Source organism: Schistocerca nitens, chromosome 8 (assembly GCF_023898315.1).
Source record: "Schistocerca nitens isolate TAMUIC-IGC-003100 chromosome 8, iqSchNite1.1, whole genome shotgun sequence".
Lineage (NCBI taxonomy): Eukaryota > Metazoa > Arthropoda > Insecta > Orthoptera > Acrididae > Schistocerca > Schistocerca nitens.
This window is the reverse complement of record NC_064621.1, coordinates 77316439-77329744: the sequence shown is the minus strand read 5'-3', so window position 1 is coordinate 77329744 and position 13306 is coordinate 77316439. Positions and strand designations below refer to the sequence as shown.

General features: G+C 45.3%; 1 non-coding gene across 1 annotated transcript; it reads right to left on the bottom strand.

The window, feature by feature from the left end:
• Positions 1–13002: 13002 nt before the first annotated feature.
• Positions 13003–13077, bottom strand: Trnas-cga (transfer RNA serine (anticodon CGA)). The gene has a single exon. It is a non-coding gene; the product is annotated as a tRNA-Ser (tRNA).
• Between the last annotated feature and the right edge of the window lie 229 nt (positions 13078–13306).

Below are 13306 nucleotides of genomic sequence, written 5' to 3'. Positions count from 1 at the left end.
TAAACAAAGAAAAGTGCGACGTCATCCACATGGGTACTAAAAGAAATCCGATAAATTTTAGGTATACGATAAATCGCACAAATCTAAGGGCTGCCAATTAGACTAAATACCTAGGAACTACAATTACGAGCAACGTAAATTGGAAAGACCATACAGGTAATATTGTGGGGAAGGTGAAACGAAGACTGCGCTTTGTTGGCAGAACACTTAGAAGATGCGACAAACCCTCTAAAAAGACAGCCTACATCACACTTGTCCGTCCTCTGCTGGAATATTGTTGCGCAGTATGGGATCCTTACCAGATAGGATTGGCGGAGGACATCGAAAAAGTTCATAGAAGGGCAGCTCGTTTCGTGTTATCGCGCAATAGGGGGAGAGTGTCACTGATATGATACACGAAATGGGGTGGCAGTCACTGAAACAAAGGCGGTTTTCTTTGGGGCGAGTTCTGTTTACATTCTCTTCCGAATGCGTAAATATTTTGTTGACACCCTCCTACGTATGGAGAAATGATCATCATAATAAAATAAGAGAAATCAGAGCTCGAACGGAAATATTCAGGTGTTCCTTTTTCCCAAGCGCCATTCGAGAGTGTAATGGTAGAGAAGTTGTATGAAAATAGTTCGATGAACCCTCTGCCAGGCACTTAAGTGTGAATTGCAGAGTAACCATGTAGATGTAGACGTAGACAAAGGTTTTAAAATAAAAACAAAAAAGTCTATAACAACGAGGATAATATTAGTAGAACATGGCACAAGTGTAGGGCTGCATCGAGAAACACAACGGTTTAATAAATGTGAGAAAACGCAAATAAAAAAAGGCCACATGGAAAATATTAAGAGAATATTATAGGTCTCTCTGTATAAGCAGAAAGATTTGTCGTTTCACTCGACACTAGCTAGAAAAATGCACAGATTCTTAGATAAAACATTTCACGTACTTATAACCACAATTATTCTACACACGTATAGTTCACAGTACGATGCCGCAGAAGTTGTGAAAGGAAAGTGTAAAAAGTGAACGACCCTGAAGCGGCAATAAATAACGCAAATGAGTTTGTCTTATAGACTGAAAGTACAAATTATACTCGAGAACCTGTTATGCCTAATAAAGTGTCAACATGGTTTAAGCTATGGCATGCCTGTATATCTTTTTAAAAAAGGCGGATGATATACGTTTTTAATAAATAAGAAGTTTTGATTTTCCTGTAGGTCCTTAGAAAATATCTCCTATTTATCGTTCTGAAGCGAAGGTACAATTTTCTGTGATACAATATCGTAAAGATATTGCTAGCGTATATGAAAGAAGTCCGAACGCTTCACAGTGTTCAATCTCAAAATTCACGTTAGCCATTGCATACTGATTTATTAATTTATGATTAGTTGTATGGAGTTATTCAGCCAGTGAAAACATGACAGAGATATGATTTTAACCTGGATGCCTTTCTCATTGTCAGTAAGAATTAATTTTTTCATCAACGTTTCAGTAAATACACGACACTATACAGATGTTGAGCAATAATTTCGTTAATATTTGCAGAACCTGAAAAAGAAATCCTACAACTGTCAGAATTCGTTTGTTGTAGATTGGTATTAAATCAATATATTTATTGAATGAGCGTGGTATTACATTTCCATTACCAGTGTGCATGTCTGCCAATGATTTTATTCGAGGCTTTATCAACATCCTATTCATAATTGAGGTTGCTGGTATGAGCTGCGTTGTAACTCGCATTGTGATTATCGTTGTTGTGTCTGATAGTCGTCTTATGCTAATGGTTGCCTTTGTTAACCAGCTGTGGAAAAATACTTTTATATATATATATATATATATATATATATATATATATATATATATATTTCGCTCTTTAAGTTTGATTGTATTAAGTTATCTCAGAGAGAACTTTGGAGTCAATAGTTGTATGAGAAGAGGTATCAGACAAATGAGCGAAGTCTCGAACTCTTACTCACTATTTTAAATACGAACTCAATTTCTGCAGGTAAAACGGTTTTACCTGCTGGAGTCCGATGTCAAAAATTTGTTTTAGTCTTGCACTGCGTAGAAATATGTTTACATTTCATCCTGCTGCTGTGCTGATTAAAAACTGCCGTACGGGGTGTAATGTTGGAGGTAGTGGTGGGCCGAACATGTTCGTAGCAGCGGTAGACTCAGTCGCTCGTATTAGTAATCCGAACCGTAACGTAAAATGTGGAGCCGTGGTGGGCCGGCATCATTCGCTGTTGTGTGTTCAGAGTTCCCTTTCAGCGAACTCCAGTCAACAGGATTAGTACGTGATAGCACGGGCCAGTACGTCTCGCCTTCAGAAGTCTCAAATCAGTTTATAAAGGGAGATGATGATTGGTATTCTGCATACAGGTTTTTCATACATCTACGTTTCGGCATATGCAGGGCATGGTGCTTTGACAGTGAGACGTCTATGGACGTTTGGATAGGCGAGCGCCGTATGCAGCGGCAAAAGGGCGCTGGAGCACGCAAAGTGACCACAATTGAGGGAGGCTTCGAGCACGCGAGGAAGACTCAACAGCTCCGTCGACAGTTTTGTTTCGACATTGGAACACTACAATCGGTGTGGATCTCCCTGCAGCGACGTTTCGACACACTGTGCTGCTTGCTTGACTGATGCTATGTGTGCTGTCGCCGGACATTTGTCGTCCAAAAGCCACATGCCCCCCCCCCCCAATCCAGCAACACCCTCCCCCGATCCACGCCCCCCCCCCCCCCCGACAACCCGTAACAATGCGGTGGATATTTGGACCACGTCGCTTGTGGGCTGAGAGGCAGATGTAGGGTTACGAATAAGTTTCACTTTAACCGCTCCTAAAACGGTAACTGCAAAACGTTCCCCATACCAGGCGTATTCTAAAAGCGAGTGTCGTTTGCGAATAGTGCTGTTCAGAACGAAGTTGTGCAATCGCAGTGCCATTTATTGACTGCTTACGGTAGAAGCCTTGGAACTCTTGTTTTGATTTCACTGTTTTTATTCCCTAGTTGTTTGACTATGGTTTAAAGCAAATAAGTATGCATTCAAACAGCTTTGATCCAAACAGTTGTGAAGTACGTGCTGCATCGGTATCAGGATTTTAGTGTCCAATAGAATCTACTGCTGCTTACATTTATCCGTAATTCTACCTAGTTTACGAGCCTTTGCCGAGAAACAAAAACTGGACCCACAAATGTTAATTATAGAGAGGTCTAATGTCCAGATGGATGAAATCATGCAACAAAACATGCGACCTTGACGACGTGTAACGACTGATGCTTTGGTTGATGAAAGTATCAATGTTAGACACACAATTATTTGCACGACCGTCACATAAAGGTTCTGATATCGTAACCTACACACATCAAAAGAAGCTCTGCATCACCACGGTTCCCAGAACTCCTGATGATAGACGTTGACTGTGGATATTGTATCACATACACAGTCCCTTTGACTGTTCAAAGATGTTACTAAATCCGCCCAAAGATGTAAACAACCATCTATGTGCACGGCCTATTAGACGGAGTGGGTCCGATAGCGGATCAGTTCCAGTCATTCCACCAGGAAAGAGGTACACCCTCGTACTGTCTGTACTTCAACCATGCCTAGACAGACAACACCGCGGTTCGATGGCGTCCGCATTGTTACTTTGTGCCAAGAAAGGCTCTCAAGTCCAGGCGTCTCGGAGTGAACCAAAGCGATGTTGTTCAGACATGCAGGAGATGCAAAGAGACAGGAACTGTCGATGGCATGCCTCGCTCAGGCCGCCCAAGGGCTAGTACTGCAGTGGATGACCGCTATCTACGGATTATGGCTCGCAGGAACCCTGACAGCAACGCCACCATGTTGAATAATGCTTTTCGTGCAGCCACAGGACATCGTGTTACAACTCACACTGTGCGCAATAGGCTGCATGATGGGCAACTTCACTCCCGACGTCCATGGCGAGGTCCATCTTTGCAACCACGACACCATGAAGCGCGGTACAGATGGGCCCAACAACATGCCGAATGGACCGCTCAGGATTGGCATCACGTTCTCTTCACCGATGATTGTCGCTTGTGCCTTCAACCAGACAATCGTCGGAGGCGTGTTTGGAGGCAACCCAGTCAGGCTGAACGCGAGTGCAGCACGTATTAGGTTCCCTGCTGTTTTGGGGTGGCATTATCTGGGGCAGACGTACGCCGCTGCTGGTCATAGAAGGCGCCGAGTCGGCTGTACGATACATTCGTGAATGCCATCGTCCGACTAATAGTGCAACCATATCGGCAGCATATTGGCGAGACATTCGTCTTTATGGACAACAATTCGCGCCCCCATCGTACATATCTTGTGAACGACTTCGTTCGGGATAAAGACATCGCTCGACTAGAGTGGCCAGCATGTAATGCCTGGGATAGATTGAAAAGGGCTGTTTATGGATGACCTGACCCAGAAACCACTCGGAGCGATCTACGCCCAATCGTCATTGAGGAGTGGAACAATCTGGACCAACATTGCCTTTGATGAACTTGTGGATACTGGGCCACGACGAATACAGGCATGCATGAATGCAAGAGGACCTGCTACTGGGTATTAGAGGTACCGGTGTGTACAGCAATCTGGACCACCACCTCTGAAGGTCTCGCTGGATGGTGGTACAACATGCAATGTGTTGTTTTCACGAGCACTAGAAAGGGCGTAAATGATGTTTGTGTTGATGTCTATTCCAGTTTTCTGTACAGGTTCCGGAACTCTCGGAACCGAGGTGATTCAAAAGTTTTTTTGATTTGTGTATGTGTAGGATGGGAATCGCACATTCTTAATCTCCAACGTAAACAGCAAAAATGTCAACTGAACGAGCATTTTAGCACCGATATCTACAAGGCGGAAATAATTTGTTTCCCACATTGCATCGGGAGCCGTGGGTATCGTACGTAATGCAGATTCGAAAATTAATCAGTGGAATTGCAATGAAATGAATACCCCTAGCCGGCCGGAGTGGCCGAGCGGTTAAAGGCGCTACAGTCTGGAACCGCACTGCTGCTACGGTCGCAGGTTCGAATCCTGCCTCGGGCATGGATGTGTGTGATGTCCTTAGGTTAGTTAGGTTTAAGTAGTTCTAAGTTCTAGGGGACTGATGACCATAGCAGTTAAGTCCCATAGTGCTCAGAGCCATTTGAACCATTTTTTTGAATACCCCTAGCTGCATAGAGGCGTTGATATAAGTCAACGGGGACAGTTGAAAATGTGTGCCCTGATCGGGACTCGAACCCGGAATCTCCTGCTTACATGGCAGACGCTGTATCCATCTCAGCCATCGAGGAAACAGGGTATCTGTTCATTCGGACACATCCGAAAAAGAGATACCATCCGTGACCATGCAGCTCGTTAGAATGAAATTACAATGAAATTAATACCCATAACTGCATACAGGCGTTGATATAAGTTAACGGGGACAGTTGAAAACGTGTGCCCCGATCGGGACTCGAACCCGGAATCTACCGAACTCTTACTGGAATCGGCAAAAAGCCGCGATTAATAACCAGGGGCACTATGAATATAGTGTGGGACAATAAGTTGGGAACGTGGTCTCACGGGAGGCGTGCCAGAGATAAGTCCCTTCTTTCGCACTATCCTCTGTGTCCTCGATGGCTGAGATGGATAGAGCGTCTGCCATGTAAGCAGGAGATTCCGGGTTCGAGTACCGGTAGGGGTATTCATTTCATTGTAATTTCATTCTGACGAGGTGCTTGGTCACCGATGGTATCCGTTCTTTCGGACATGTCCGGAAGTACAGATACCATTTTCATATATATAATCAGTGGAATGGTGACACACATATTCGTCAAAACCGAAAAAAATTGAAGTACTCTCGTCACTCGACACGAAAAAAGGCTACCCTGTTCTTGGCCGAAAATTGTAGTTGTTTTGGCTGATTTCGTGAAACGTGGGTTAGCATCTGCAGTGGCGCGATAGTGTAGTGCAAAACGCTCATCAGACTACGCCGTGCCATGCAAAATCATCGCCCGGGATAGTCAGTCTTCACGACAGTGCGTCCGCCTTTGCCCCGCGTACCATGAATAAGATTTAGAATTTGCCTTCTGAATTTTTCGACTACCGGCCTACGGTTCCGATTTCACACCCAGTGACTTTCAACCTGTTGTTGCACTTGAAACCATCGATTGGTGGAAACGGTTAGAAGATAATGAAGGACACAAGGCACTATTGTGAACTGCTTCAACTGTCAGTCGGAGAACACCTGCGGAGACGGGTTGAAGATGCTACTTCACTGGTAGTCAAACTTCTCGCTCAAGGCCCAATACGGACATTGTGAGGCGGCACCTCAGGCCAAATATGTAGCGATCTTATTAACTTGTAACCTACATGAATTTGTATGTTATGGGCCACCAAAGACTAGCTATAGTAAGGACGTGATTATTTGCCCGCCACCCTAACCTTCCCTCCCGCTTCCCCTCCACTCCTAGTACTCTCTGTTAAAAGTCGGCACCATTCGGAACACTTTGTGTCGACTGTTCTGTATTGGAGACTGTGCATTGTCAGGGACTCCACAGGCGTGACGCCGTAATTACCTCACAAAGTGTTGTTTTGTTGTCTGTATGAGCGGATGAATGGCTGATTAAGAACAGTAATTGTTTTCATATTTCAATGCATTTCATTTAACTGTGGTAACGTTGTACCATGTTTTACAGTTTTTGGAAATACTGCACACAGAGTGGGAATTACACACCACGAGTGGCATTGTAACAAGTTACGCCTACAGTTATTGAGTGGTAGGGAAAGTGAAAATGTGCACTAATTATGTGCTATTAGAGTAAAATTTCTTCTAATACTGATACAAAGTTACACCGTCAGACAGGTTAACTTTACACCAATATTAAAATTTTATTATTTTGCTTACATCTAATGCCGTGACCAATTTTAGACCTGTCAACGGGAAATTGCGTGTTAATAAGAAGTAAAAACAAAGTGTTAAGTCAGTACCAATATTGCAGGTTGACTTTGAAATAACAAGATGTTTGAATCGACGAGGCATTGTTCAGTTTCAGTCACTATCATCAGAAGATCTCTTCAAAGCCGAGGCAATTAAAGAATAGCCACAGGCTTTAGTTTGTAGGAAAGTGAAAAGACAATTAAAATACTAACTAGAAAGCACAGGTGTAATAAAACTGTTACTTTTACCACGAAATAATGCAAGTAGGTGGTACAACAGTCATTTGAAACAAAAGTAGTGAGCGGTGGGAAGGTACTCGGAGTGGTAAAAAGCTGTCCTGATTGAATATATGCAGGATGAGACTCGACCAGAGCTGCTTACTAAGTATTTTGAAATGTCATTTTTCTTTTGCTCATTGCACTGTATTACAACAGCCTTAACTGATTTAATGTTTCTTACCACAAACAAGTACCGCATTTAGAGATGACCCTCCCTGTAATGTGCAATGTTACTTCCGTGTCAATATTTATACCATAAAAGCTGATCGGTACTATAGTCGATTAGGGCCGTGAGTTTGTCATACAGGTAGACCAACAATGAAGGATCACCTCTTTCTCACATCCTCCAACCCTACAACAGCCGCCCCACTTGTCCCGCTCTCCCTGGCGTAGGCGGCCAATTTTACTCAGATCGCGCCCGAATTCATCGACGTCAATTAAAACTGAGCAGTCTCTCTTTAAGTATTTTTGTTCGTTACTGAACAGGAAAACTACACTACTTAAGAAGCTCTTAACTTTAGTCAGCCGGCCGCTGTGGCCGAGCGGCTCTAGGTGCTTCAGCCCGGAACCACGCCGCTGCTGCGGTCGCAGGTTCCAATCCTGCTTCGGGCGTGGATGAGTGTGATGTCCTTAGGTTAGTTAGGTTTAAGTACACTCCTGGAAATTGAAATAAGAACACCGTGAATTCATTGTCCCAGGAAGGGGAAACTTTATTGACACATTCCTGGGGTCAGATACATCATATGATCACACTGACAGAACCACAGGCACATAGACACAGGCAACAGAGCATGCACAATGTCGGCACTAGTACAGTGTATATCCACCTTTCGCAGCAATGCAGGCTGCTATTCTCCCATGGAGACGATCGTACAGATGCTGGATGTAGTCCTGTGGAACGGCTTGCCATGCCATTTCCACCTGGCGCCTCAGTTGGACCAGCGTTCGTGCTGGACGTGCAGACCGCGTAAGACGACGCTTCATCCAGTCCCAAACATGCTCAATGGGGGACAGATCCGGAGATCTTGCTGGCCAGGGTAGTTGACTTACACCTTCTAGAGCACGTTGGGTGGCACGGGATACATGCGGACGTGCATTGTCCTGTTGGAACAGCAAGTTCCCTTGCCGGTCTAGGAATGGTAGAACGATGGGTTCGATGACGGTTTGAATGTACGGTGCACTATTCAGTGTCCCCTCGACGATCACCAGTGGTGTACGGCGAGTGTAGGAGATCGCTCCCCACACCGTGATGCCGGGTGTTGGCCCTGTGTGCCTCGGTCGTATGCAGTCCTGATTGTGGCGCTCACCTGCACGGCGCCAAACACGCATACGACCATCATTGGCACCAAGGCAGAAGCGACTCTCATCGCTGAAGACGACACGTCTCCATTCGTCCCTCCATTCACGCCTGTCGCGACACCACTGGAGGCGGGCTGCACGATGTTGGGGCGTGAGCGGAAGACGGCCTAACGGTGTGCGGGACCGTAGCCCAGCTTCATGGAGACGGTTGCGAATGGTCCTCGCCGATACCCCAGGAGCAACAGTGTCCCTAATTTGCTGGGAAGTGGCGGTGCGGTCCCCTACGGCACTGCGTAGGATCCTACGGTCTTGGCGTGCATCCGTGCGTCGCTGCGGTCCGGTCCCAGGTCGACGGGCACGTGCACCTTCCGCCGACCACTGGCGACAACATCGATGTACTGTGGAGACCTCACGCCCCACGTGTTGAGCAATTCGGCGGTACGTCCACCCGGCCTCCCGCATGCCCACTATATGCCCTCGCTCAAAGTCCGTCAACTGCACATACGGTTCACGTCCACGCTGTCGCGGCATGCTACCAGTGTTAAAGACTGCGATGGAGCTCCGTATGCCACGGCAAACTGGCTGACACTGACGGCGGCGGTGCACAAATGCTGCGCAGCTAGCGCCATTCGACGGCCAAAACCGCGGTTCCTGGTGTGTCCGCTGTGCCGTGCGTGTGATCATTGCTTGTACAGCCCTCTCGCAGTGTCCGGAGCAAGTATGGTGGGTCTGACACACCGGTGTCAATGTGTTCTTTTTTCCATTTCCAGGAGTGTAGTTCTAAGCCTAGGGGACTGATGACCCCAGATGTTAAGTCCCATAGTGCTTAGAGCCATTTGAACCATTTTTGAACTTTAGTTGGCTGTTAACGGCTCTGCTGATGCATATTATTATAAAATGCGGCAGAGAACCGCGGTGGCATACGGTCCGCAGGCCGCAGTTTGACGATCTCTGCGTTAGTAGGACGTTACGAAAACCGATAACATATTGAAAGAAACTGAAACTAAGCTTTTCCTTTTCCTAGCGACCGAACGCCAAGAATTGTGATTCATGGCGTCATAATATACAATATGCTATCTCTTCTACCGCGTATTCAGAAAAATTAAGAACAACGGACAATTTAATTTTCTATTAGTTACTTCGATTGTAAAGCCAGTAACACTATTTATAAGTACTTCCACACGGACGACTGTTTCTTGGTCAAACATTTAAGCGGAGCGAAGGAGACTGACAAGAGAATGGCACGTAACTTCCACACACACAGAGTTTTTAAACACTTCTATAACACCTATGGCTGTGTCCCAGTCTTTGGGGTTTGGGAAGCAATGAAATAACAGGACATTCATAAATGTGGGCAACCCATTAGAATGTTGTATTCAGATAACAGTTTTTGTGATGGATTTGGGCATCTGTTATCACCGAAATTTGTTAGCAAAGGACTGAGAAAAGAATACTGCTTATTAAGCACTTTGAACGAAACACTGAAAATTTAGTAAAGGAAGTGCCAAAACATGGGAAGCAGAATAGTTGATCACATTCTCTTCTCCATAAATTACATCGACAATCAGATGACTTTCGTCGAGGATGAAGAGGAATTATACGTCAAGAACGCTGAAATAAGAATACGAGCATTGGAGTATGAAAAATATTCCACTTCTTGGTCGAAGGTACTCGAAGAAATTCCGTTATATGTGATGGATCTATCGTAAGGTGTAGTGGATTTTATAAACATTTAGGGGCAACAATTTCGGACAAGGGCGGTTGGCACGAGTACGTAAACCCCAGAATAGGAAAGGCAAGGAAGGAAAATAAGGAGTTGCACTTCATTATTTGAAATAAAAATAAGTGAGAAATTTTGAAAAGGAGGATATACTGTAATTGAAATCATTGCTGTGTATGGTACCGAACCGACGGAGGTCTCCAAGGTCAATGAGAAGAAATTAATGGCAACAGAAACTGAGTTATGGAGACGGAGTTGTGAAATAACAAGAAGAGACAAAGTAAGAAATAAGATGTTTCGAGAAAAGACGGTAATAATGAAGGCTATTGTAGCCACAAGTGGAGACAAACGGATGACATGGTATGGAAGTCTTAGAGGAAGGGAAGATGGCATTCGAAAACGTGGCACTCGAAACTTCAGCGACAAAGAAAAAGAGGAAGCCACCAGATACAAACAAATAATGGAATGAGGCGTGCCATGCATTACAGAGGCATGCGAGAAGCGGGCTGATAAGATAGAAAGAAACGGGAATTTGGATGCGAGAGACTAACATGGTGTAGAAAACTTGCAGAAAGAAGGAAAAGAAATTTATGATCCAACATTGTTAAAAGTAGAGTTTACATGAGACAGCCTGAAACATGAAGGAATGGTCAGTTTGGTGATGGGAGTAAACGTGGGAAGTTGAGGGAGATTGAAAGTTGAGTAGAGAAGGAGGTTCAGCTGGATGTTGGCTGTAGTAGTTATGCAGAGATGAAGAGGGTTGCACAGGATATAATACAGTCGAGAGTGGCATCAAGCCAGTCTTCGGACTGAAGACCACAAACAAGCCATCATATTTGTAAAGTTGTGTAGCAGAAATTAAAAAGAGCATTTCACGGGAAGTTCTCCTCAGTGTCGCATTCGATAACTGTTACTTGTTCATCTATGTGTCAAACGCTTTATCACGAGCGATACCAGTCTCTTTGGAACTGCTAGTCGTCTGTGGCAGCACAAAGGATTGTTCCACGTTTCCAGGCCGGCAAGGGTGGCCGAGCGGCTCTAGGCGTTTCAGTCCGGAACCGAGCTGCTGCTACGGTCGCAGGTTCGAATCCTGCCTCGGGCATGGATGTGTGTGATGTCTTTAGTTTAAGTAGTTCTAAGTGTGGGGGACTGATGACCTCAGATGTTAAGTCCCATAGTGCTCAGAACCATTTTTTGAACCACGTTTCCAATGCCACTTTGATTAAAATGTCGTTATGGCAAGAATCTCTACTTACTCCTGTATGATTTTCATTTCTGCATTTCATAGATAAAGCTTACGTGTGGTTCGCTCTTTAGACCAATGAGTCGCTACTAGAGTTTAATCCCAATACTCCATAAATTTGCTGTTAACTAACATTGCAAGAGTTTCTTATCGTTTTGCAGTCTTCTTTTTAATGTCCTAGACTCTGCCAGAAATACGTAGTTGTCCCTTAGGAAACAGGTTAACTTACATTAACGAAATTTTAAATGTAAGACATCGTCTCACATGAATTTTACTCATTCCACTGAATACTGGTCCCTTTAAATCTTGGTTACAAGTCTAACCTGACAAATTTAAAGGTTGTTCATTTGACTGGAGTACTGCTGTGGGATGTGGGATCCTTATCAGATTGGGTAGAGAGCATGTCGGGGTAGTTCAAAGGATGGTACTTCCTTTTTGTACTATCGCGAAATGGGCGATAGAATGTAACGGATATAATAAGCAGTTTGGGGTGGCAGCAATAAAAACAAAGGCTTTATTTTCATGGAGAAACTGCAATCACCAACTTTCTCCATCGAATGTGCTAATATTGTGTTGACTCTCACCTAAAAGGGCAGAAATAACAGTCGTAAGAGGAATGAAAACTCTCTCATGGAAATATCTAGGTGTTCATTTCCGTCGTATGCTGTTCGAGCGCGGAAGGGTAGAGAAATCATCTGAAAATGGCTGCACGATCCACCTGCCAAAGTATGAACTGTAAAGTAATCAAGTAGACCTGTTGAAGGTGTAGATGCTGTTGCTATTAGTCTCCTGCCTCTCGCATGTTGGTTCTAGTTATTAGCTTCAGCTATCCAAAAATAACGATAACGTAACACTGTTGCCTTTCGAATTTGCTTATTTTTCCGTTTCGGAATAGTTTAAATAACACAGTTAATTAAGGAGACAGGAGCGAACATAAAAGTGAACAGATACAAAATTCTTAGCCACGAAAGCCTATGTTACCTTTCGAGTCTGCATTATTTGCACGAGACACGTGGCCCGAGCTGCGAAGCGAGAGTTGCGTAAAACGCCAAAGAGCAGACGGGGTTTACTCCTCTTTTTCTCTCTCTCTCTCCCTAGCACGGGAGGAGACGTAGCGGTGGAGGTGAGTGAACGCATTACACGGCTGTCGAGAGCAGAGGCGCGTGGCAGAGCGCCACTGCGCCCCACCTACCGGCCAGCCGCGGCTCGGGCTCCGCGCCGGAGTGTTTGTGGAGGGCGGCGCGAGAGGACGGGGGTCCGGGCGACTGACCTCGCCTCTCCATGCTGCCGACCAGCCTGATAGCCTCAGCCGCTTCTCTCCGAGGACGACGGTCGTGGGTGCGGGGTCAATTCTGAACCATCTTGCGACAATTCCTACATCAAATTTCCATTCGACAACTTCATGTATAGCGGCGTCTACACGCACATACACACTGTGCAAACCACAACACGCAGCCATAGCAGAGGGTACTTTGTACCACAGCTAGTCAGTCTCTTTGATGAAACTTCCTGGCAGATTAAAACTGTGTGCCCGGCCGAGACTCGAACTCGGGACCTTTGCCTTTCGCGGACAAGTGCTCTACCAACTGAGCTACCGAAGCACGACTCACGCCCGGTACTCACAGCTTTACTTCTGCCAGTACCTCGTCTCCTACCTTCCAAACTTTACAGAAGCTCTCCTGCGAACCATGCAGAACTAGCACTCCTGAAAGAAAGGATATTGCGGAGATATGGCTTAGCCACAGCCTGGGGGATGTTTCCAGAATGAGATTTTCACTCTGCAGCGGAGTGTGCGCTGATATGAAACTTCCTGGCAGATCGAGTCTCGGCC